The following is a 26,537-nucleotide window of genomic DNA, read 5'->3' on the forward strand; positions in this document are numbered from 1 at the left end:
TTCCTGGACCGGGGCACGAACCCGTGTCCCCTGCATCGGCAGGCGGACTCCCAACCATTGTGCCACCAGGGAAGCCCTTGTATTATTTCTTACAACTGCACGCGAATCTACAATTATCCAAATAAAACATCAATTAAAAACAAAGTACTTCTAAGGAGCTGAGATCCATGAGTAGCATTTCATGTTACACTATTTTACACTAAGATGATATTGTAAACATTTCCTGTGTTTCTACAACCCTGGCAATAATCACCTACTAGCTGTGTCATCTTGAGGGTGTAAAATCATTTTCTTAACCATCCTTCTTACTAGATCTTAAGTTGTTTCCAATTCTTAGGCACCGTCAATAATGCCTTAACGAACATTGCTATGCGTATAGCACTTTTATTCTTTTGAACTATTTCATTAGCATAAGTTCCCAGGGAGTGGGAGCATCGGGTATAAGGAAGGCTGGAGCTTCGTGGCTGTATTGTGTTTTATTAATTTAATGTTATGATACCTTTATTATTGTCTTTTCCAACCTACAGATTGGCTTTCTCCCAAGTGAGTGAAAATTCTCTGCTGTGCCTTTCGGCATTCAGATTCGTAGGAAAAAAACAAGGACACCTCCACCTTCTTCTACCTACACAACTTCACCTGGGATGTGAGTGGCAGAATGCAGGGGCAGCAAAGTTCAGCGAGAAGAGCTGTCACCGGCGTCACCTCCCACGGGGCCTTGGCGGGCGTCCTAGGACCTCGCCAACCCAGCTGGCGCCCACCACCTTCTCCCCGGCGAGACAAAGCAGCAGAGGCGAGGCGGAGCCTGCGACTTTCCGGAAAACGGAGCGGCATTTGCTCCCTCTTCGGGCGCTTCTTTCTGAGCGGCAGAAAGCCATTTCTAGAACACACTGGATTAGGTTAAAAAGCGGTTGAAAAACCGCCGCGTCCTTCGGATGCCGTGTTGGGGGGGTCCTGAGTGACAAGCCCCCACTTCTCCGGGGCGATCGCCGCCTGGGAGGCGCAGCAGGGCAAGCCCTGGGCAGCGGCTCTTCCAGAGCTTTCTGCGGGCCCTGCGTCACCCTCCGGAGTGAGCCACCGCCGCGGGTGGGCCGCAGGTGAGCGCTTCAAGGGCGGGGCGGGCGGCCCGGGAGACGCCAAGGCCACCGGCTAGACAGCCTGCGGGGCGCCAGGGGCCAACCTTCGCCCGCTGGGGGTGTGTTATTTTATATTATTTTATCTTTATCTTATTTTATTAATTTATTTTATTATTCAAAAATTTGTTATTTTATATTTACTTAAAAATTTTTGTAGGGCCTCCCTGGTGGCGCAGTGGTTGAGAGTCCGCCTGCCGATGCAGGGGACACGGGTTCGTGCCCCGGTCCGGGAGGGTCCTGCATGCCGCGGAGCGGCTGGACCCGTGGGCCATGGCCGTTGAGCCTGCGCGTCTGGAGCCTGTGCTCCGCAACCGGAGAGGCCACAACAGTGAGAGGCCCACATACCGCAAAAAAAAAAAAAAAAAAAAAAAAAAAAAAAAAATTTGTATTATATTTTATGTTATTAAAAAAATAATTTTATCATTTCACTTTCTTTTTTATATTGTACTTTATTATTATTTGTTTTGTTTTATTTTATTCTTAATATAATTTAAAGTTTTCTTAATTTAATTTGATTGAGGGGGCAGTTAAGATGGCCAGATAAAATACAGGATACCCAGTTAAATTTGAATTTCAGATAAGCAACAGATAGTTTTTCAGTGTCAGTATATCCTGTTTAGTATGCCCTGTGTAGTATATGTATGTCCCAAATATTCTGTCTTGTATTTTTATTTAAATCTGGCAACCCTATTTGCAGTAGAACGCCTTTCTTTGGAGGGAATCTGACTGAGAGCCCCAATAACTCACACAGAGAAAGTGACATATTTTGTGTGGACTTGGGGTGGGCAGGAGGCAGGAGTGTGTGTCACCCAGAGCCTCTGTGGCCGGCCTGAGGAGCCCCACTGGACAGAACTGATGTGCCCAAGCTCTCTGTAGGGGCCAGAAAGCAAGATAGCAGGAATCACAGCAGGAACCCAGTACTAGCCTCTGCGGTCACTGTTTCTGTCCCCTCAGATTTTATTTTATTTTATTATTATTTTTTAATTAATTAATTTATTTTTGGCTACGTTGGGTCTTCGTTGCTGGCGTGGGCTTTCTCTAACTGCAGCGAGCAGAGGCTACTCTTCACTGCGGTGCAGGGGCTTCTCACTGCGATGGCTTTTCTTGTTGTGGAGCATGGGCTCTAGGCGCGTGGGCTTCAGTAGTTGTGACATGCAGGCTTCAGTAGTTGTGGCTTGCGGGCTCCAGAGCACAGGCGCAGCAGTTGTGGCTCACAGGACCAGTTGCTCCACGGCATGTGGGATCCTCCCAGACCAGGGCTCAAACCCGCGTCCCCTGCATTGGCAGGTGGACCCATAACCACTGCGCCACCAGGGAAGTCCCCCCCTCAGATTTTAGAAGAGGACTAAGTGGCACTGCAGAGGGAACACATTGGATTTTCCCAAACACAGCCTCTGAAAATGTCCCTCGGGCTCATCTCCTGTGAGCCTTAAGCTCTGAGGGTGGGGCCCAGGTTGGTGACTGTGGGATCTGGGCAAGAGACAGACACCTCGGTTTCTCCATCTGTGAAATGGGGCTATGGCCGGGATTACACGAGATGAGTGATGGGAAAGTGCCCGGTGAACTGCAAAGCACAGGTACTCTGCTGTTCGCTTGTACTTTCTCCTGTCAGCTTTACTGCGGTGTAATTCACAGACAGTAACATTCACCAGTTTTAGGCACACAGTCCACTGAGTCTTGACCTATGTTTATAGTTGTGTGATCACCACAATTGCAAATATCCCTTCCTTTTAGGTCATCAAACATTTGTTGTGCATCTATGCCCTAGGGCGTGCGAGGTACTCTGGACAGAGATGACAGTCCTTTCTGGAGGAACTCAGAGTCTGGTAGAGAAGATGGATCACACATATACCTGGGTGAGAAGCACCCTCTGAAGGGAGCACACCAGGGCATGGGGGGTCCAGCAAGGTATGAGGTTACAATTGTGACTATAACTCCCTAGAGCATTTAACAATCTGGCTGCCTCTAACTCAGCCCATCAAGCTCCCAGTCCCACCCTACAAGCAGCCTGCTGGGTCTTGAATACCCCGTGCACACTTTTTTGTCCTTTTTTATCTGCCAGAAGCTCATTCCTCTTCATGCTTCAAAGCCCAGCTCAAATGTTGCCTCCTCTGAGAAGTCATCCTGATTTTCCCGGTGGTTGTAGGGCAGAGTTTCGACTCCCTGCTCAGTGGATTTGGGGCCTGCAGGTGTTGAAGGTTAGAGGGAGGCCTAGTTGGAAGGGCAGCAGGGTAGGCCAGAGGATCACTTCCTCTAAACGGCAGGTGCCGAGGGCAGGGAGTGTGGGGACCGGGGCTCAGGGATGTGGTGGGGAAGGCTGAGTACCCTTCCTCCTGGACCAAGTCCACCCAGCCAATAAAGTCATGCTTCCCGCCGGGCAGGAACCAGGGTTCGGGCTGTGGGGAGTGAGTGGCGGAGGAGGCAGGTGGTGTACCTGTCAGGAACGGCCTCTGCTTACACACCCTTCTGAATCTAGGGTAGATGGTACCCATGCAAATACTTGTTCAGCAGGTGCCGAAGCTCATACTTGTGAGGATGTGTAATGGGGGTCGATGGGCAGAGCCGGCTCAGACCCTGCCATCTTCCCCGAGGTTCCCCCGTGCTCTGTGCCTTTCCCTGCACCAGCTCCATGGGGCGTCTCCCACTTGGAGGCTCTGAGCTCCTAGAGCCAGTGCTGGCACACCGGCTTCCTGGGCTCCTCCAGGCTCTGTCCTCCCAGAGCTGATAGTCTAGTGGCTGTAGGGCAGAAAGGTGAGACAGGAGAGTTGCTGTGGGAGCGCAAAGGGGTTCATTTCTCACCTTCCTTCTGGTCGGCATTGCCTTTTAAGTAAATCTGGAATCCATTTATTTCTTTTCAGCTGCACCGCCGCCATCCCAGCCACCATCATGTCATATCTGGATGGCCAGATGTCTCTCCACAAGCCATGACTTGTGACTTTGGTCAGTTCACTCCATGGCAGCCTGAGTGATCTTAAAACAACAACAACAACAGCAATGAAACAATTTGGTACTATTACAAAAGCTAATACACACTTATGGTAAAAATTCAAATAATAAAGGATATATGGTGAAATGTCCAAACCAGATCCCTCTTTCCCTCATCTGCAACCTCCAGACCTACTTTCCAGAGGCAACCGGTTCCTTCCGTGTACTTCCAATTTTTTTCGAGGCATATAAATGCTTTTTTATATGTGTGTGTACATAATTGCCTATGTATGTATACAGGTGTGTATGTATGCAACCTTAAAAAACAAACAATGCAGACTCCCGCACCTTGCATTTTTCACTTGCAAGTGCGCCAGAGCTTTTTCCTACCGCCAAATCCGAGGACTGCTGCCCTATTGTTCCCAGTGATTTGCTCTTATAAAAATCGCTGCGGTGCCATCAGTTCCTAGAAGTGGAATTGCTGGCTTAATGGAGACGTGCAATTAAAATGTTGATACCTTTGCCTCTCAGAATGGCCTTCTGATTTCCATTTCCAGAGTGCGACTTCTCCTCACCCTCATCAACGCTCCCCCATATCTTTGTCACGTGGATAGGTAAAAATTGGCAACTCCTTTTAAATTGTATTTTTAAAATTACGAGTTAGGCTGAGCTTCCAGCATATCTGTTATCCACATGAATCTCTCTTTCTGCTGAGTTGCCTTGCCTGTTCTTTCTGCTGCGTTCTTTATCTTTGGCTTTTGAGTTCCAAGCATTCTTTGTAGTTAAGGAAATAGGCACATTGTCTCTCATATTGTTGCAAATATTTCTCCCAGTTTTCCAATGGTCTTTTGACTTTATTTTTGCCATGAAAGAGTTTTATGCTTTTTAGAATCAAATTAATTAATCCTTTCCTTCTCAGTTTATGGAATTAGTACCATGATTTTCTACTCTGCTGCTGCAGAAGAAATCTATTCATGCTTTCTTCTCATGCTTTCATGGTTTGATTTTTACATTTAAATCTTTGACCCATCTGTAATTTATTTTGATGTGAAGGAGAGAGGTCTAGATCCACATTTAATGGTTTTCCAAATGGCTAGCCATGTTCCCAATACTATTTACTGAGTAATCCATTCCCCCCATGTAGTTCCGGCTTTATCATATTCTAAATTTCCATGTATAGTTGGGTCTACTTCTGGGCTCTGTATTGTGTTCTATTGATCTTTCTGCCTATTCTTGTATGTGTGCCAAATTGCTTTATTTACTCCAGCTTTATCATGTATATATTTTTACCTAGTGAGGTTCTGTTTTAGAAATTTATTGGCCATTTGCACTCGTTTTTTTTCCAGATGAATTTTAATGTTATTTTATCAGTGTAGTGGGTAAGCAGCCTGAAATATGTAATTACAAAGTAATTTAATCACACTGTGGTATGTGGTGTGGAGGGAAGGTACTAGGAGTTGGGGAAGTGTAATATACTGGCCCTATAGTTCAGAAGGTTATATTATATGTATGTGGCAAATGTATAGATAAATTTAAGGAAACTTCACATTTTCACAATACTGTCTTTTTGTTCAAGACAAAATGTGTCTTTCCATTTATTCGAGTCTTCGTTTTTGCTCCTCAGTGAAGTTTACAGCTTTTCTTTAGAAACATATTACCTACATCTGGGTAAGTGACTTTCTGAATAGTTTGCTCTTTGTGTTACACTTATGAATGGACTCTTCATCCAGTGTATTTTCTTTTTTCTTTTTTCTTTTTTTTTTTTTTGCGGTACGCGGGCCTCTCACTGTTGTGGCCTCTCCCGTTGCAGAGCACTGGCTCCGGACGCGCAGGCTCAGCGGCCATGGCTCACGGGCCCAGCCGCTCCGCGACATGTGGGATCTACCCGGACCGGGGCACGAACCCGTGTCCCCTGCATCGGCAGGCGGACTCTCAACCACTGCGCCACCAGGGAAGCCCCTGCCTGCCTTTTTCATGGCTGCATCCCCAGCCCCTAGAATAATGCCGGCAGGTGGTATTTAGATAGAAGTCGTGTGCCCTGACTTCAGGTCTGGAGCACTCAGACGTCCAGGACTGAGGACTTGCAGACAGTAAGAAACCCACGCGGGTGGCATGTGGCAGCAGTTCAGCCAGCAGCACCTGACTCTTGCAAAAAAGGAGACTTATCTGCCTCATTCTAATTTCAAGAAGAAGGTGCCCATATACTGGACAAATGGCTGAAGACATTAACTCAGTGGGCTGGCAGAGATTTTTATGAAGTGTGTGTGGCAACATAAGTTATGATAGAAGTGAAGATATCAGGATAAAAAATACAGACTGATTACAGGCAGGGTGTGAGCAGCACAAATACAGTGACTGATTTTTTTTACTTGTTTTGTTCACAGCCATTGCCTGGAACAGTGCCTGGGACATGGTGGGTACTCCGTAGATACTTGATCGAATGAATGAACTAGGCATAAAATTGGCATAAGATTGGAAGTTCCAGTAGCATCAAGGGTATTAAGGTGATGTGATTACTTTTTATTCTCTTGTTTGATGTCTTCCCCGTTGTCTATAACGGAGTTAGGCAACTTGTCGAATGAAAAAAATTTTTCTTACATTTTTTGGGCAAAGCTTTTCCGAGATGGCACCACACTAGGTGGCCACCAGAGGGCAGGGTTGCCCTACTGTCGGGGGCCGTAACCACCAAACCAAGTTTCTTCTAAAACCCTTAAGTCATGTGGAGGTTTAGTTACACACCTGGGGACCTTCCTGGTGACAGGATTCAATCCTATTTCTCCCTCATCCAGCTCTCAGCTCCCCAGATTGGAGGCAAAAGCTTTTGTGTGAAGAACACAACCTGTCCCATTGGGCCCTGCACCTTCTCTGAACCAGCTTTTAATTTATTGAGTGCTGAGCCCCTTCTGAGTGCCGTCTCTGGGATGAGCAGTGAAGAGGACTTGGTTCCTACACTCACAAAGCTTGTCCCAGGCCTGCTAACCTTCAGATTCACACAGGGAAACTCAGGCCTGGAAAGATGCCAAGCTTGGCAAAAAAAAAAAAAGTCTAGAGCTTAATTTAGCAACCTGTCTTATTTATTTGTGTGTCCATTCAAAAAGAGAGTGGTACTGGTGCGTGTGGCTGGGGCTGGTGGGAGGATTCATTCATTCTCCCCAAATATGCACCAGGTCCCTCTTCTGCACAGACACTGCTCCAGGCACTGGGGAAGCAGCAGACCCTACCCTCGTGAAGCTTACAGTTTGGTGGTGGTGGTGATGGGGGTACAGACAAATAAATACAGAGTGTGAAGGTGGCGATGAGGGCTGTGAAGGAAAACAGGCAGGATAAGGGGGTTGAGAGTGATGGGCTGGTGATGCTGTTTCTATAAAGAAGTCAGGGAAATCTCTGATGAGGTTAATTTTGAGCAGAGACCTTAGTAAAGTGAAGGAGCAGAACTAGTGGCCATCTGGGAGAAAGCAGAAGGGACAGAATGTGCAAAGGCCCTGAGGCAGGAGTGTGCTCAGGTGGGAATGTGTATGTGTGTGTGTGGGGGGGTGCAGGTTCTGGAGAGGTGCAAGATCCCACAGACCCTGTGGGCTGCTGTAGACTTTGCCTTTTGCTCTGAGCTGCTGCACTGAGAATAGTCTGCAGAGGCGCAAGGTGGCAGCAGGGAGACTGGTCATCTGGGTGAGCTGATGGTGGCCTTACACCTGGGACCCTCAGTAAACGCTTGCTGAATCGAACTAAGCTATTCTTATCAGAGCTCAGAGCTTGCTTGAAATCATGACCTCCTGACCTGCTACAGAGAATGGAAAAAGCACCACAGGAACAAAACCTCCAAAGGAAAAACTGCCCCAATTGTGGTGGGATAAAAAGGAAGATTTTTTTCCTATTCTCCATCAGGAACCAGAATTCTGAAGGGGAAAGGCTCCTGGCCAGAAATGCCTGGCCAGACCTCGAATTTGGCAGAAGAGCGATCTGAAGCCCAGGGTGGTGAGGTGACTCATCCAAGGTCACACAGCAGCTTAGTGGCCACCTGGGATGCTGGAATGAGGACTCTTGCCCTGCACTGTGTACCTCTTGCTGCTTTGTTCCTTTTCCCAGGCTCTCAGACAGTCCCTTCTCTGCTCCCACAGTATGAATCGCCTCTCGCCTGGGGCTCCGCTCGTGGCTCTGGCTACTCGCCAGCTCAGCCAGGTTGCACCCAGCAGCCCCAGCCTCGCTGTGTTCTCCCAGGACCCTGAGCCGGCTCTGGTCCTCTTTCCACTTGGCAGGCCCCCTGGTTCTCTCACTCCGAATCCAGAACAGAAATAAATTTGATCTGTGACTGACGCTTTCATGCAATGTTGGTGAGAGGGAGAATTTGCAGGATCTATCAAGATTACAAGTGCCATGTCCTTAAACCTAGAATTCCACCTCCAGGGTTTATCCTGTGGAAACGCTGTGACTCTGCACTCTCCTGGGGGCCTCCTCTCTGGCCTTTCCCTCTGCCACCCAAGCTCTCGACGTGGCTGTTTCTGCAGGCACTAGACCTTTGAGGCCTCTCCCCCTCTGTGTGCTCTCTGGGTGTGACTCTCCGTTCCCTTGGTTCTAAATGCCGTCTCTACGCTGACTCTCCCTTGGTTAAGACATCTCAGTGGCTCCAGTCTCATTCAGCCAACTGCCTTTTTATTTTTTATTTTTGAGATGTAATTCATGTACCATAAAATTTGCCATTCTGAAGTGTGTATTTCAGTGGTTTTCAGTATATTCACCAGGTTGTGCAGCCATCGCCACTGTATAATTCCAGAACATTTTCATCACCCCAAAAGGAGCCCCGCCTCCACGAGCAGTCACTCTCCGTTACCCTCTCCCGTCAGCCCTAGGCAGCCGCTAATCTATTTTCTGTCTCCATGGATTTGCCTATCCTGTACATTTCCTGTCAATGGAACCATGCAATAGATAGCCTTTGTGTCTGACATTCTTTCACGCAGCATAATGTTTTTGAGGTTCACCCATGTTGTAGCGTGTATCAGTACTTCATTCCTTTTTGCGTCCAAAAGAGGGTTTCATCGTATACCATAGATGTAAACCATATTTTGTTTACCCATTCATCAATGGATAGATATTTGGATCGCTTTCATTTTCTGGCTGTTATGAATAATGTTGCTGTGAACATTTGTGTACAAGTATTTGTGTGCCTATGTTTTCAGTTCCGGCCCATCTCTCTAAAGTTGTAACCCTTCTTCCCCATCCCGCCCTTCTCTCCTGCTTCCTCACCCCTCCCTACACCACCCCCATGGCACTTAGCACTCTGTATCCCACTTTGGATTTTACTGATTTGATTGATTGTCTCCCTTTCTCTCAATAGAATATAAACTGCATTTTTGGCTGTTTTGTTTATTTCTGTATTCCTAGTGCCTTGAACAAGGCCTGGCACCAAAGTAGCTCAGTAGATACGTGTTGAATGAATAAATGAAGGAAGGAAAAACAACTGTTCTGCTTCTCATCTCTTTCTGCTCCTCCAGTTCTCTAACTAACTCAGGGGTAACCACTCACCATTGTTTCCCAGGTAGTTAACTCGGTTTCTCTAAATAACATGGCACTGCTGCCTTGTTTTGATTTATCCATTTTAAACTTCTATCAGCTTCCTCTGACCCTGCTACCTCTTTTCCATTATCCCCAAATTGATGTTTTACATTTAGTTAAATCATTCGGACTATGGAAATATCGTTTGGCGCAAAGACAAATTTGCACTCTCATTATATTTCCTTCCTTAAACACCTTTTTGCTTTTCTTAGAGCTTCTAATTGCCTATGTCATCCCCTGCAATGTTTATTATTATTATCATCATAACTCTGATCATTTAAAAAATTTTTATTTATTTATTTTATTTTTGCCTGCATTGGGTCTTCGTTGCTGCACACGGGCTTTTTCTAGTTGTGGCAAGCGGGGGCCACTCTTCGTCGTGGTGCGTGGGCTTATTGCGGTGGCTTGTCTTGTTGTGGAGCACGGGCTCGAGGAGCGCGGGCCTCAGCAGTTGTAGCACGCAGGCTCAGTAGTTGTGGCTCGCGGGCTCTAGAGCGCAGGCTCAGTAGTTGTGACACACGGCCTTAGTTGCTCCGTGGCATGTGGGATCTTCCTGGACCAGGGTTCGAACCCGTGACCCCTGCATGGGCAGGCAGATTCTTAACCACTGCACCACCAGGGAAGCCCCAACCCTGATCATTTTTGAATGGTGTACCATATTAGAGAGTCTTAGCAGGTTTTTTTCCTCCATGGTGCTTATCACAACTTGTAATTATGCATTTACTTGATTGTTCACTTTCTTAAATGTCTCTCGTTGAAACATAAGCTTCTAGAACAAAGCCTGCTTTGTTTACCAGAGCATTTCCAGCACCCGGCACTAATAGATCCTCAATACATATTTACTGAATAAATGAACAGCAAAAACTGGCAACATATATGGCCACCAGTGGCTGGTTGGTTCAGCAAATTGTGGAATATCTCTATAATGGAATAGTATTCAGCATTTGGAAACAATGAGCTATGAAGGTTGAATACTCTCTTGTATCACCACTGTTTTGTTCTTATCACTGCTAAATCCCCCAAATTTTGCAGCTTCAGAGGAATCACTATATTATATTATGCTCAAGGATTCTGTGGGTCAGGACTTGACCTCCACATTTGTTTTTAAAACTTAACATAGGGACTTCCCTGGTGGCGCAGTGGTTAAGAATCCACCTGCCAGTGCAGGGGACACGGGTTCGATCCCTGGCCCAAGAAGATCCCCCATGCCGTGGAGCAACTAAGCCCATGCACCACAACTACCGAGCCTGCGCTCCAGAGCCTGTGAGCCACAACTACTGAAGCCTGCGTGCCTAGAGCCCGTGCTCCACAACAAAAGAAGCCACCACAATGAGAAGCCCACGCACCGCAGTGAAGAGTAGACCCTGCTTGCTGCAACTAGAGAAAGACTGCACGCAGCAACAAAGACCCAATGCAGCCAATATAAATAAATAAAATTTTAAAAATGGTCAAATGGTAACTTAAAAAAAATAACTTGTGTTTTGTCTTATAAGATCGAAACATAGTTATTACAGAAAAGTCAGAAAATATAAACAAAAGATCAAATAGAAAACACTTTGTAATGTAACTCGTCTAGCAATGAGCACTGTTAAAATCTCCAACGTGTCCTTTCCAGACCCTTGGTGTTCCGTTTTCTCGTAAATCCTTCCAGGCTTAAACAAATGTATATACAACTCCATCGTGCTGGGTCGTGATCTGTATTTTCTACCCACCAACACATTGTGGCAGTCTCTCTGTATCAGTGATACCAACCTCAGCCTCTTTCTTCCAAAAGGCTTTATAACATCATATTATGTTTGTTCATTTGTTCTTCCCTTCATTGAACAAATGCCTGCCATGTACCAGACACTGTGCTGTGTTGTTAGGTATATAGTGGGGGTTTTTTTCAAGTGGATTTTTTTTAAATTTATATTTTATTTATTTAGTTTTGGCTGCATTGGGTCCTCCTTGCTGTGTGCAGGCCCTCTCTCCTTGCGGCGAGCAGGGGCCATTCCTCACTGCGGTGCACGGGTCTCTAACCACAGTAGCCCCTCTCATTGCAGAGCACAGGCTCTAGGTGCGCAGGCCCCAGCAGTTGTGGCACACGGGCTCGGCAGCTGTGGCTCGCGGGCTCTAGAGCACAGGCTCAGTAGTTGTGGCGCATGGGCTTAGTTGCTCCGCAGCACGTGGGATCCTCCCGGACCAGGGAGCAACTCAGAATTTCACTCGCCGGTAGGGCTTCGTGTCACCTGTAGCCTTGAAGGGCTGATGTCATTTGGCGCCCTCTCTTCAAGGTCATGGATGAGAGTGTTTCCAAAGACCAGTCCTTGCACAGATCCTGGAGCCTGACCATGGAGGCCAAGCCCTTCTTGCTGTCACGCCAGGGTCCTGTCTGTGACCACACACTCCCCCCCAGATGGTGACACATCTTCACTGAGTCACCTTTGGTGGAGAAGCCACACCTCAAAGTCCCAAAGTATGATGAAATGGGACTCAACTGCTCCGACACATTTTCCTCAAGGCCGCGTCCCTTACTCCTTAAGGCAAGACCTTGACCTGAAGGATTATTATGGGATCTGGGGGTATCAGATACTGTGGCAGGATGTGAAAGAGAGAGCTTTATATTTATTTTTGTGTTGTTCATTTAAAATTTATTATTAATAAAAATGCTTTCTTACAAAAGGACTATATGTTTATTTTAGAGAATTTGGAAAATTTAGAGACAAATGAAAAGAAGAAAACAAAACGCCCCAGTAATCCCTGGATTAGCACTGTTAGCATGAGGTGCACGTTTTTCGGAGGATCTAGTTCTCTTCTATGGACTGTGTTAAAACAGCAAAAATGGGATTACACCATAGATACTGATTTGCCACTTGCTGTTTACCACTTAATAACAGCAGGAATGTCTTTCCACGGGATTACACATTTTTCTACTGTGGGAGAGACTTCTGGGTGCTCAGGTCGGCAGCCACCTTCTCATCCACGTGGGACGCTGGCCCTGCCTTGCCCTCTGGGGGTGGTACAGAGGAGACCCCCGCTCTGGGCCCTCGTGCCCCCCAACCCCTCTGGGCCCCATGCTATGGCCAGTCAAGGACAGGGGGACGGTGCGCATCCTTTTCCCTCCCCTCCCGAGTATAAGCCTTGAGGTTTTAAGTCTGTTGTTTCAGATGGCCAAGCAGACCCCCGAGTAGGCAGCAAGGGAGGTGGGCTGTGGAGCAGAGACCTCAGGGAGCCTGAGAACTTCTGAGAGGCCCCCGCACCCCAGCCTCCCGCCTCCCTTCCTCCACCCCTGCCCCCACCCGCCTGCTCTTCACATCCCATTACCCTGGTCTGACCATCATTAGCGTCTAAAACATTTGGGGGGCCGAGAGTCACTGGGCTCTGGGGCCTTTGTCATCCACCCACTTGAGTGGAGTACAGTGGGCTGAAGGCCGCGGAAACAATGGCAAATGGCTCCCCTGCCGGTGCTGATGCAGCCCCTCGGGCTCCCCTGAAAGCCTCTGCCTTCCCCAAGCTCCTCTCCCCTCCCCGAGCTCATCCCTTTCCAGCTCCATCTGGGAAATCGACCTCTTCAACTCAGTGCCCAGCAAACCACTTCTGCTCTCAGCTCCTGAGCTTTTTAAAAGCAGAAAGAGAAGATGAGACTCGACTACTGTTTTTGTCTCCCTGCTCCCTCCCCACTCCCCATCTAGGCCTGTGCAATGGAGGCAGCAAGCAAGCGGCTGCCCAACGAGATGCCACGACTTTGTTAGGGGAAGACGGGGCCTGGGGGACACTCTCTCTCCCAGGGGCTTCAGCTGAAAAGCCAGGGCCCCTTGACGACGTTTGTTGCCCCTCAATGACAGTCCCCGGGCCAGTGTTCTGAAGGCCAGGCCACCAGCAGCCCTGGGGCGCAGTCACCACAGATGGGAAGTGGGGGATACGTGACTGGATGTGCAGGGAAAGCTGCCCTGTTCTGCCAGGGCTGGTGAAGAATTCAGAGACTCTTTGAGGGCAAGCATAGCCACCATTCTCTTCTCTTTTAAACTGGGGTGTAAGTTACCTAGAGAGAACTGTGCACATGGTGACTATAACTTTCGTTCTCTTTTGATACACCTGTGTGACCCACACCCATCAAAATATAGAGCATTTTCCTGACCCCCGAAAGTTCTCTCATATGTCTTCCCAGTCAACCCCTCACCACCACCCCCAGCCCTCCCCGCCAGGCGCAACCACTCATCCAACTTCTCTCACCGGAGATGAACTTTGCCTGTCCGAGGACTCGGTATAAATGGACCCCCACACACTGTGTAAACTCTTCTGACTTCTTTCACTCAATCTCATGTTTCTGAGAGTCATCCATGTTGTTGCATTCACCAGTAGTTTGTTCCTTATGAATACACCACAAGTTTTCATCCGTCTCCCTCCCAAATCACCCCCTTTTTTTTTCTTTTTTGATGTGTATTTCTTTTCTTTTCTTCTTGGCCGTGTCACACGGCTTGTGGGATCTTAGTCCAGGGATCAAACCCAGGCCCCTTGCTTTGGGAACATGGAGTCTGGGCCGCTGTGCCACCAGGGAAGTCCCAGTTATCTCTTTATTTAGATATTTAGATATTGTCTCTTGATTTCCTAATGATCCCTAGTGACATTAGTTATGGATTACTTCTCTCTCTCTCCTTTGTCAACTAATTTGTTGCTCAGGGTTTTATCTCTGTAATCTGAAATGAGTATCATTTGATTTTTTCAACTTCAAAGGACATTGTTTTATTCTCCCCTAATAACCAGGGGCAGTCAGAAGCCTTATTCTGGCTTGTACTTATCGCCTTTCTGGTTCTCCCATTTTCAGTCAGTTGAATTATTCCTGCAGTGTCAGAGCATCTGACACTTACCTGTAGCTTCGTCTCTTAGTTTCAGTTCTTCAGTTACATTTAACATCACCCCACCCCACCCGACCAAGAGTTAGGCTGAAGCTTCAGAACAATTTCACAGTTTCCTTAAATTTGGTCTGTGGTAGGTTCCTGCATGTTCATACCTGGTCGTTTGTGGCCTTTATACTTGAAGAGTAGTTTAACTTAATATGAAATCCTTGGTGCACACTTTTCAGTGAGAATGCTGTTTCCATTGAAATGTTACTGCCAAGAAGTCCGAAGCCAGTCTGATTTTCTTTTGCTTTTCTTTGATTCATACTGGATTTGGATTTTTTGCATTATGATCAGAGAATATTTTCCTTAATACTCAAGCCCAATGATTGTATTGAAATTTTGTCAGTGTTGAACATTTTGAGTCAACTTTTCAAGTTATGAAATGCCCTTTTAATATAAGCATTACAATATATGTATGTCTATATTTTTTAATCTTTTAGTATAGCAATGTTTCCTTGAATTTTATTTATTTATTTATTTATTTATTTAGGCCATGCTGCATGGCTTTTGGGATCTCACTTCCCGGACCAGGGATTGAACCCGGGCCCTGGCAGTGAAAGCCCAGAAACCTAACCTCTAGGCCACCAGGGAACTCCCTTGAATTATCATTTTAAATATTAGTTTGTTCTTTTCTGGGGGTTCCAATAAAAGGTGGATCAGGTCTCCCTTGTCTAGCTGCTTTATGTGTCATTTTCTCTAGAACCCTCTTATTTCTCTTTTTTCTATATGACTTTTCTTTTAATTATGTCTTTTAATACTTTATTCCTTTTCTGTGCTTTTAATCATGTTTATTTTCTCTTATGGTTGTGTTTATTTTTTCGTGTATTTCTTCTAGCTTAATCTTTATCTCTGAAACATCATTTTTTCCTAATACATTTTTAAATTCAATAAGAATTCTTTCACATCTTTCTGTCCTTACTGCTCCACCCCCCCCTTGAAATAACTCGTTAAGGTGTTAGACCATATCCTCATTTTCTTTTGCCTGTTTATTTATTTATTTATTATTTTTTTGGCCACACCTCTCGGCTTGTGGGATCTGAGTTCCCTGACCAGGGATTGAACCTGGGCCCTCAGCAGTGAGAGAGAAGAGTCCTAACCACTGGACCACCAGGGAATTCTCCTTTTGCCCGTTTAGATGGGATGGGTTTTCTTAGGCTACTATAGGAGGTTCCCATGGAAGGGCGTGAGATAATAGAAAGAAAAAAAAAAAAATATATATATATATATATATATATATATATATATATATATATATACTGGCCTCTGCCCCTCAGTACCTGGCCAGAGCTCCTAAAACGCTTGTATCTTCCTTAGTGATAAGAGCACTAAGAGCATCTCTTGTTCTACTGAGGCGACCCTGGCTGGGCTTCTGGATGATTCCTGGATGGGGACTGGTCGCCAGAAAGACCAAGCCATGATCAGAAGCTTGGAAATTTCATCCCTGAGAGAAGGGAGAGGGGCTGGAAATGGAGTTACCTGCCTACATGAAGAAGCCTCCGTAAAATCCCAACAGTGCAGTGTTCTGGAAGCTTCCAGGTGGGTGAACACATCCACACTGGGAGGCGACTGCACTCCAGTTCCGTGGGGACAGGAGCTCCTGCGCCTGGAGCCCTTCCAGACTCGCCCTGTGTATCCCTTCATCTGGCTGTTCATCTGTGTACCTTATCATACCTTTTAATAAACTGGTGAATGTAAATGTTTCCCTGAGTTCTGTGAGCGGCTGCAGCGAATTAAACCTGAGGAGGAGGTCACAGGAACCCCCGTTTTTTAGCCAAATCGGACGGAAGTTGTGGGAAACCTGGGGACCCACTACTTGCGATTGGCATCTGAAGTGGGGTGGCAGCAGTCTTGTGGGACTGAGCCCTTAACCTGTGGGATCTGACACTATCTCCAGGTAGAGAGTATCAGAATTGAGTGAAATTGTAGGATGCCCGGCTGGTGTTGTAGAGAATTGCTTGATGTGGGGAAAATCCCCCCACATATTCGGTGACCAGAAGTGTCAGAAGTGAAGTGTTCAGCGTGAGTAATAAAAGGAAACACACAGGAAAGAAAGAGGAGGGGAAAAGTGGGTGATTTTTCTTGCACAAAGGGGTAAAACATCACATCTTTGTATCTGGAGGATTCCCTCCTCTTCTGCTATGTTGAAAGACAATGCATGGCTTTCTCAGAGAAGTAGTCACTTTTCTGTCTCTCAAAAAGTCACCCCCTTTTTAAATAACAGTTATATTGAGATATTATTCACTTCCCATACAATTCATCCACTTAAAGTGTACAATAAATTGATGTTTATAATATTCAGAGCTGTGCAACCATCACCACAATCAATTTTAGAACATCTTCATCACTTTAAAAAGAAACCTCGTGCCCATTAGCAATCGCTCCCTATTCTTCCCAACACGCCCAGCCCTTGGCAACCACGAATCTACTTTCTGTCTCTATGGATTTGCCTCTTCTGGGCATTTCATATAAATTGGATCAGACAATATGTAGGTTTTCATGTCTGGCTTCTTCCAATTAGCATAGTGTTTTTAATATTCACCCATGTTGTAGCATATATCAGTACTTCGTTCCTTTTTATGGCTGAATAATATTCCATTGTATGGATATACCACATTTTGCTTATTTATTCATCAGTGGATGGACATCTGAGTTGTTTCCACTTTTGGATACTATGAATAACGCTGCTATGGACATTCATGTATAAGTTTTGGGGTATATACCTAGGGGTGGACTTGCTGGGTCATATGGTGACTCTATGTTGATAATAGATAAACCGAGGCATATTAAAACCTTTAAGAGCTTACCTGGGCAAAAACTGATTGCATCGGGCAGCATCCAATCTAGCAGATAGAGAGGAGCTCTGAGGAGCTGTCCAAAATAAAAGACTTCTATAGGCAGAAGGGATTGGGAACAAGGAGATTACACTAGCAAAAAGCAGGTTGGTTATTGCAAAGTTACTTTCCTTTAGGGGATGGCAGGGGTCTATCAGGCAGATGACCTAACTAGTGCGGGTCAGGTGATTCCTGAATTCCTGATTGGTTTGAGATCCCATTTCCGGGAGATTAAGTCTTGGTCTGGTGATGTGGGGCTTAGCATAAGAAACTCCATTTTGGGACTGTTGTCTTGTTTTATTTATTTATTTAGTTAGTTAGTTAATTATCTATCTATCTGGCTGTGCCGGCTCTTAGTTGCAGCACACAGGATCTAGTTCCCTTACCAGGGATGGAACCTGGGCCCCCTGCATTGGGAGCATGGAGTCTTAACCACTGGACCACCAGGGAAGTCCCTGTTGTCTTGTTTTTAACAATGTTTAACTTTGGGAAGAACTGTAAACTATTTTCCAAAGCGCTACATTATTTTACATTCCAACCAGCCACAAAACTTCCTTTTAAAAGCAAATATTCTGTAAGGTCTAATTTAATATCTTGAAATGAAATTTATGCATAAGATGACCTTCCCACACCCATCATAAATGGAAAATGTTTCAACATAAAGACCTAACTATAATAAAAAGGAGAAATAAAAGGAACATAACTGGGGCTTCCCTGGTGGCGCAATGGTTGAGAGTCCGCCTGCCGATGCAGGGGATACAGGTTCGTGTTCCAGTCCTGGAAGATCCCACATGCCGCGGAGCGGCTGGGCCCATGAGCCATGGCCGCTGAGCCTGCGCATCCGGAGCCTGTGCTCCGCAACAGGAGAGGCCACAGCAGTGAGAGGCCCGCATACAGCAAAAAAAAAAAAAAAAAGGAACATAATTGCTACATTAAAAAAAATGTGACCCAGGACTCAGAAGACTGGTCTTCTCTGGTGACTTAGAAACTGGTCCTGGAGGTGCCTCCCCAGAGGGTCCACCAATGGCTTGAGCCCCAGGCCCATCTCTGGCATTAAAGACACCTGCCCAGGGGATGTTTTGAAGGAAGTCACTTTCGTCTGACATAAAGGTGTTGGCCATTTTGTTAAAAACCAAACTACCTTCCAGATATCCTTGCACAGCTCACATCACATGCACACGCGTGTTTGGGTACAGATGCAGAGTCATGGGCTTTGGAGCTGCTGCACAACAGGTCACTGTGCACCAGCTCTGCCCGGGCCTGGCGTCACTCTCCCAGGGCAATGGGGCATGAGGGCGTGGTGTGGGCTCTGGACCTCAGGCCGGCTGCTTGAGTTTGCTGTCCTGGTTGCTTTGAGGAGGGCATGGAAATGGAAGTCAGGCACCCAGCAGGCGGGGCTCAGAGATGGCCCTGAGCTGAGTGCTTGTAAAAAGGCCACTTCAGCCCCCTCCACGCAGCCATTGTTGGCTCTGGAGGAAGGACAGTCTGGGGCTGCTGAATGCCTCTCCCTCGCTGCACTAATGGATGTACATTATCAGCGTCCCTCCTGGCCACGAGTCACTCTCCCTACCTCCACCCTTGGCTGAAGAATTCTGCATCCTTCTGGAAAAGTGGCTGTCATGCTGGCAGCCCTCACAAAGGCATTTCCCCACAAAAGGACCATTATGACCACTGCAGCATCAGAGGGTGGCTGTTGGTGCCTGGGCGCTGGAGAGTCTGCTGTGTTCTTAATGTCCACGATGTCTTCAGCAAGACCCCACCTCCAAGAAGTCTGCCCTGATTGCACAGGAACAAACCCTCCGTTTGAAAAAAAGCGATCAGGATAACGGAGTAGCTCTGGAAGAACACTCACATGGTTCCATGTGGCGATACACCCGTGTATAGAGCGCAGGGGAGGAGAGCTTGACATTTCTAACACAGGACTGTAAACACAAACTCACAGTCCTGGGGTGTTGCACTGTATAGAGAAGCAATCACAGGGGGCTCTTTGCCTGGGGCTGGCCACCTGCAGGCTCCCTGGACCCCCGACATAGCTGCCTTCAGGGCTCTGCCCAGTAGAAGAGAAGGTTATCGGTCAAATGACCCCACTGGCTTCCTTTGGAATTTGTAGTGGAGAGAACAGAGAACTGGTTGACTCATGTGAGGGGACTCAAGTAGAAATTTAGAGAAAAATAGGGCATGAGGGAGGCCCAAGAGACCGACGGACAGAGAGGGCTTAGCTCCTTGGCCCAGCGGGCTCTGCTCTCTCCACTCTAGGCCACATTCTCTAAGACTAGTTATTCTCTACTACAGAGTTTGACTCTAGATCTGAGCTTAAAACTGTTGCAGGAGGGGGACCCCTTCCAGGGGACACACGTGATGACAAAACAAGAGACTTTATTGGGAAGGGGCACCCGGGCGGAGAGCAGCAGGGTAAGGGAACCCAGGAGGACTGCTCTGCCACGTGGCTCGCAGTCTCAGGTTTTATGGTGATGGGATTAGTTTCTGGGTTGTCTCTGGCCAATCACTCTGACTCAGGGTCCTTCCTGGTGGTGTTTGCATCACTCAGCCAAGGTGGATTCCAGCGAGAAGGATTCTGGGAGGTTGGTAGGACATACGGACTGGTGTCTCCTCTCTCCTTTTGACCTTTCCCGAATTCTTCCCATTGGTGGTAGCTTGTTAGTTCCTCGTTCCTTACCAGGACCTCCTGTTCTAAGACGACGCATGCAGGTGGCTACTATCTTGCCTGGCCAGGGCAGGCGGTTTCGGTCAGTGGTTCCCCTAACAAAACCATAAAACACCAGAGCTGGAAGGACCTGAGGGGCCATCTCGTCCACACCCTGCCTCCAGGCCACCGTTCAGATACGGAGACTGAAGCCCAGCGGGGAGGTGCCACTGGGCAGCAGAGCTGGGGCTGGAACCCGGCTTGTCTGCCCTCCCACTGCCTCTGCCTGCACTCTTGACTGTTTTGGGCCCTAAGGGGGATGTGGACCAGTTCCTGGGGGGGGCATGGACTCTGGTTCCCTGCCCCTCTGGCCTTGCACCCTGCTGCCCCCCCCCCACCCCATCCAGGGCATGCAGACGGAGGCCCAGGCTTTGCACTGGTGCACACATTAGCAGATAAAAGCAGTCTCAAGGGTCTCTTCATGAGGCCCCTCCGGCTGTAACAAAGCAAATTAAAACCCCATTCAAAGGTCAATTGAAATCTCTTCCATTCCAATTCTCTGCACAAATTGATTCCTCTTTGCCCTTGGGGTCAAACCGAAAGCCGTTGAAGTGGCCTGGCCACAGTGCTGAATGGGGTGTGCAGTGAAAGGGGTTGCCAATAGGAGTGTGTGTTGCAGGGGATAAATGGGGCCAGTGGGACCCTCCCCCATTCCCTGGACCATCTGGGGCGCCAGAGACCTTCTCCTCCGCTGTGCTCCAGGCTTCAGGGTCCTTTTTTGGAGACTAGGCCTACCTCTGCCCCCCAAACCCCATCAGGCTCCCCTTGGGGGAATTTGTAGTTAGCTTTTCTATTGACAAGAATCTAATGGTAGTTAGGATTTCTTGCACCTGCTCATGAGTCTTAAGCACTGTGAGCTGGGGCTTTGGAGGTGCCCAGAGAAACTCAGAGAGGTTAAGTTACTTGCTCAAGGTCACAGAGCTCATTGTTTCCACCTCCAAACCTAGCTACCCCTCAGTCTTCCCCAGATCACTGAATGGTACCACCCCTCATCCAGCAGCCAGAAATCTGGAACCGTTTTTAACCCCCTCCCCTTTGCCTCACTTGCACGTCTGCTCCAAGTCCTATTGGTTCTGACTCCCCAAAAGAGGCTGTTGGTTGCTTGCTGTCTGATTCGTTCTCCAGACATTAGCCAGAGCCATCTTTTCAAGAAATTCCACTGGATCCTGTCATTCTGTTGCTTAAAACCCAGCAATGGTTTCCCTCTGCACTTGGCATAAAATCTAAGTCGTCATCTGACGACCTTCATAGCCTCCAAGGCCTGGCCCCTCATGTCCCTCCTCCCAAGGATTGCTCCCCTCCCCTGCTGCCACTCCAGCAGTGCTGAGAACCTCTTCTCTGCCCCAGGGCCTTTGCATCCTCTTCCTTCTGCTAAGAAGCCTTTCCCCTCCCCTCTCCCACTCTGTTTCCTTAATTGTATTTATCACAGCTTGTAATGATTTGTGGACTACTTTGTTATAGGTTTCCCTAGAGCTGAAGTCCTCTTGGGAGCACAGACCAGATCTGCCCCGGTACATGTAGGGGTCAATAAACATCCATCGAGTGAATGAGTGACAGAACAAAACCTGGGCCCTCCAAGCCGGCACTTTTCCCACCTCCCAGTAAGCCCTGTGTGAGCACCCACTGGGGGACTGGCGCTGGGCAAAGGGCGCATTGAAGAGCAGCTGCTTCAAAGTCACTGTGTCTTAGCGATTCCGCACCTGACCCCACACGGCTTTCTAGCCCTGCCCTCTGCTCCCCCAGCCCCACGCCTAAATGCCTAAATCCTGCCTGACTTCCTTCTCTCACCCCCTCTCCCTGGCATCAAGTCAGACCCCAAGGCCTGGCCGTGGCCCTTTTCTGCCGCTCCCTCCCAGGGTCCCTCAGCTTGTCCTTTCCTCTCCAGGCTCTCTCCCTAGCTTGCCCTCCCTTCCCTCCTGCACCGCTGGGGCAGAGAGGCCCTGCCTGAAGCATGCTCACATTCCCACCCTTCTGTGTGCCTCCCACGGACCCCCTCTCTGCAGTGCAGGGCGGCCCCGGGTCCTGCTTCCCGCCCTCCTCGCCCACTCCAGGCCCCACATCTGCTTTACTCTCTCACCGGGAAGCCCCTCTCCCTGGCACCCATAATGCACCAGGCAGGAGGCTCCCCTGTAGAAGGACACTCGGTGTCCTCTCTTCTTGTCTCTGAAAGCGGAGATGCCTGGAAGGCGAGAAGCCTGCCGTGACTTAGGTCGGGGTCATGGGGGGCCAGAGCCACCCCAAAGCTGCCCGTAGTCCCTGGGCTGCTGCAGCCGGGGAGGGGTGAGCGTTCCCCGCCGTCCCCAGCAGGCACACACATAAAGGGGCGGGTGCGGGGCTATTTCTAATCCAGACACATTGTGCGGAGGGAGATCACCTGTCAGTTTAGGTTCATACATCGTGCAGAGGAGGTTTGGAGAGAGTTTTAGAGGATCATGCATGAGCTTCTGCAAATGGAAGCTTCAGCGGGTCTCCCTTCCGCAGTCACTCCCTCCAACCCTCTCTCTGCGGAGTCTCTTGAGTACCAGTTCTTCTCATACACTGACTTGGGAGCTGTCCCCTTGCCGGCAAGGGGCACCAGCGGAGCAGGCCTGAGGCCCGTGCGACCCAGACAATAGCAGGAATGAAGCACTCCCTCGGGCAGAGGCCCCGGCTGGGCCCAGGAGCCCTGAGAAGGGACAGTTGTTCTGACCTGAGGCAGGGCTGGCAGCCTCCCTGGCTTGTCCCCTGAGACTTGGAGCGGCCAAGATGGAAGGCTCGGATTCCCTCGCACCCCACCTCACCCCTCACTCCAACCCTCAAGGCTTGAGTGTTGGCTTGTCCCAGAGTCTGCGGAACACAGGCAAAGGGCAGCCTCATCCCTAAGTCTTCTCTTTCCCCAGTGAAATGTCCCCTGTTGCCCGGCCCCAGGGCCTGGAAGCTGAGGGCTAGTCTACCCTGCCCGTGTCCCCTCCCGTGAAAGCTCTCAGCCACCCGGTCTGCCCAGCACTTCCTCTCCCCCAGGAGTCTGCCTCCACACCTGTCTTTGTAGTGCATTCACACCCTGGTGACATTGCTTTTCCAATTAAACCCTCAAAGGTGAAAAGCTGGGGTGACGAGAGCAGCCGTGGCCCTGGCCCGCAGCCAGGTATAGATGCCTCACCCGGCCCCAGGCCCTCAGATGAGCACATCAGCTCCCTGCCGAAGAGTCATGTCTGCTCCTGTCTCCTTCCTCCTTTCCCTCCTTCCCTTCCCCCCACCCCGCCCCTCTCCTTCCCTCCTTCCTTCCACGCCAGGTGGGCTCTCCTGGGACCAGCACTTCCATGATAAGAAGAACAAGGGCAACCATAACTAAGGCCAGGCCCTGCTCTCCCATCTTTACATGTATTACCTCATTGCGTCCATATGGCAGCCGCAGTCATTTCCTTCATTTCACAGATGGGACAACTAATACAGAGAAGTTGGGAATTTGCTCAGAACCACACAGCTAGGCAGTGGTTGAGCAGGATTAAGACCAGCTGTCTGGCTCAGAGCTGTGCTCTGAACCATGACATCACACTGTACCATCCACGCAGCCACGGTAACCTCAGATGGGGAAGTGTTCATGACACCTTCCCCCACATTGATGCCACCACTTTAGTAGTTCATGAACCTGCCTCTGCCTCCTCTCTTGCCTCACTGCTCCCACTGTTGGCTGGACTGGCCTCCAGGCCCTGGAGGAGAGCATCGGGCTTTGGGTCACCCCATGCTGGCTCCAGGCTCCCTCCCCTCTGATCATTCTCCTCACTGCTGCAGAAAGCTGGTCCTACGGCCCCTCTGACTCAGTCCCTGAATGGTCCCCACCTCCTTCCCTCTGACCTCTGACTGTTTCCAGTCTTCTCTCTCTCCCTCTACCACCTGTACAAGCATTCCGTGAACATAAGGTTTTTCCTGCCTTGAATCCTTGCACATGCTGTTCCTTCTGCCTGGAATTACTTTCCTCTCTTCATCCTGGTGACCTATTGTATCAAGACTCAGCCCAACTCAGCATCCCCTTCTCTGGGAAGCCCTTGCTAACTACCCACCCCCTCGACCTGGAAGAGTAAGTCACCTCCAGGTGCATGCTTTGGAGACCTGTGCCTATGTGTAAGAAGTCTAGCTCCCCTGAGGCTGCACGCTGAAGACGTCACGTGGCCAGGCTGCATGGAGATAGACAGAAGTGTGTGAGGAGCCCCAGCTCTCCTTGCCCCCCGCTGAGTCTTCCCAACCAGGAGCCAGTCGTGTGAGTGAGCGGCTTCAGATGATTTATAGATGTCGGCTTTGAGCTGCCTGAGCTGCTGCCAAGTAGAGGAGGGACGTGTTGGCCATACTTGGACGTGTTGGCCAAACCTTGGCCATACTGCAGATTCATGAGCAACGTAAATGCTTAAAACCATCAAGTTTTGGGGGTAGTTTGTGATCTAATATTAGATAACCAGAACAGCCATTATTAACACTTTGGTATCTCTTAATCTTTTTCTCTATTTCTATCTCTTTCTGTATTTACGGTATCCCTCCATATTCACGAGAGATTGGTTCCAGGACCCACCTCGGATACCAAAATCCACAGACGCTCAAGTCCCACAGTTGGCCCTCTCTAGCCACAGTCCCACGTCCGTGGTCTAACCATGATCATGTAGGATAGTAGTATGTATTTACTGAAAAAAATCTGAGTGTAAGTGGACCTGTGTAGTTCATGGGTCAACTGTATATCTATATTTTATCAGTGGTCATTTTTTATGTCTAGAAATAAACCTCTATTTTATTTTGAATGGCTGCAAAATATTCCGTTGCATAGATTTACCATAATTTTTATGAGTATATTTTACTGTTTTTATAATTACACCCAAGATGTTTAGTTTATTTCATTTTACAGCTACTATAAACTATGTTGTATGAATAGTCTTGAACATTATTTAGGGTAACTGTTAGATATTTCCTCAGGAAATTCTGGATCAAAAGGTAAAGGCTTTGGTACAGACAGAAGTCACTCATCTTCCCATGGCTTATCCTGTGTCTATACCCCCTTCTTTCTTGGAAGAGGAAAGCTTTCCACTGTTTGGACGCCACGTTCTTCCTCTGGACCCCACCTCACCTCTACTTAAGACTTGGATCATTTGGTTTCAATTTCCCCTTCTCTACTGGATTATTTCCATCAGCATGCAACCATGCTCTAGTAGTTTTCTGCCGTCTTCATCCTTGATTCTATATTACCCTCCACCACTGCCCCACATTCACCATTAGATTTCTAGAAGGAGTTGTTTTTATGCCAGGACCAAAGGGAGAAGTAGCTAAATTTATGAAATGAACGGGGAGATTTAAAAAACATACATCTATTAGTAACTAATGGAATTAAAATGACAATCAGAAAGGATAAGGGTATAGAAAGGATATAGAATATTTGAGCAATCATAGAATACATATCCTTTTTAGTTTACAGGAAGCATTAATCAAAACGGACCATATGGGCATCCAGTAAGCAGTCCCGCAAAATTTCAAAGGACTAAAATCAAAGTATGTTCTTTGACCACAGAACAGTTACGCTAAAATTTAGTTTCAAAACAGAACTAGAAAACCCCCAGGGTTTGGAAGTTAAACAGAACACTTCTCAATAACCCACAGGTCAATGAAGACATCTCAATGAAAATAAAGTGTTTTAAACTAAATGGTAATAAAAATATGACATATCAAAACTTGTGAGATGCAACTAGAGCCATACTTAGAAAGAAATTTATAGCCATAAATACACATGTCAAAAAGAATAAAGGTTGAATATCAATTATCTAAGTAAAAGCATTTATTTAATATCCAACTCAAGAGAATAGAAAAAGAATAGCTAATTAGGAATTAGAAGGCAAGAAATAATAATACAAGTAGAAATTCTGGAAATAGAAAAAATGTACATGCAATAGGGAAAATCAACAACATCAAAATTCATTCTTTAAAAATACTAATAGGACTTCCCTGGTGGCACAGTGGTTAAGAATCTGCCTGCTAATGCAGGGGACACGGGTTCGAGCCCTGGTCCGGGAAGATTCCACATGCTACGGAGCAGCTAAGCCCACGCACCACAACTGCTGAGCCTGCGCTCTAGAGCCCATGAGCCACAACTACTGAGCCTGCGTGCCACAACTACTGAAGCCCGTGCGCCTAGAGCTCGTGCTCTGCAACAAGAGAAGCCACAGCAGTGAGAAGCCTGCGCACCGCAATGAAGAGTAGCCCCCACTCGCTGCAACTAGAGAAAGCCCGCGTGCAGCAACGAAGACCCAATGCAGCCAAAAATAAATAAACAAACAAACAAATTAATTAATTAAGTTGGTAAACCCCTAAGAAAATCAGTCAAAAAAAAGAGAGAGGACATAAATCACCGACATCAGCGATAAAAGAGGACCATAAGTACAGACTCCATAGGTGCCAAAAAGATAATAAGAAGATATAATAAAAAATTTAAGCCAATAAACTTTAAAAATTTAAGTGAAATGGACAAATGCCTAGAAATACACATCTTACTAAAACTGACACA

The 26,537-nt window shown here is 47.8% G+C and overlaps 1 long non-coding RNA gene across 1 annotated transcript; it reads left to right on the plus strand.

Annotated features, from left to right (window-relative positions):
* Nucleotides 1-824: 824 nt before the first annotated feature.
* On the plus strand, nt 825-9,448 carry LOC109551120 (uncharacterized). The gene is made up of 3 exons (XR_002177813.3): nt 825-1,094; nt 2,868-2,989; nt 3,992-9,448. It is a non-coding gene; the product is annotated as an uncharacterized lncRNA (long non-coding RNA).
* The last annotated feature ends 17,089 nt before the right edge of the window (nt 9,449-26,537 follow it).

The sequence above is a fragment of the Tursiops truncatus genome, chromosome 14 (assembly GCF_011762595.2).
Source record: "Tursiops truncatus isolate mTurTru1 chromosome 14, mTurTru1.mat.Y, whole genome shotgun sequence".
Classification (NCBI taxonomy): domain Eukaryota; kingdom Metazoa; phylum Chordata; class Mammalia; order Artiodactyla; family Delphinidae; genus Tursiops; species Tursiops truncatus.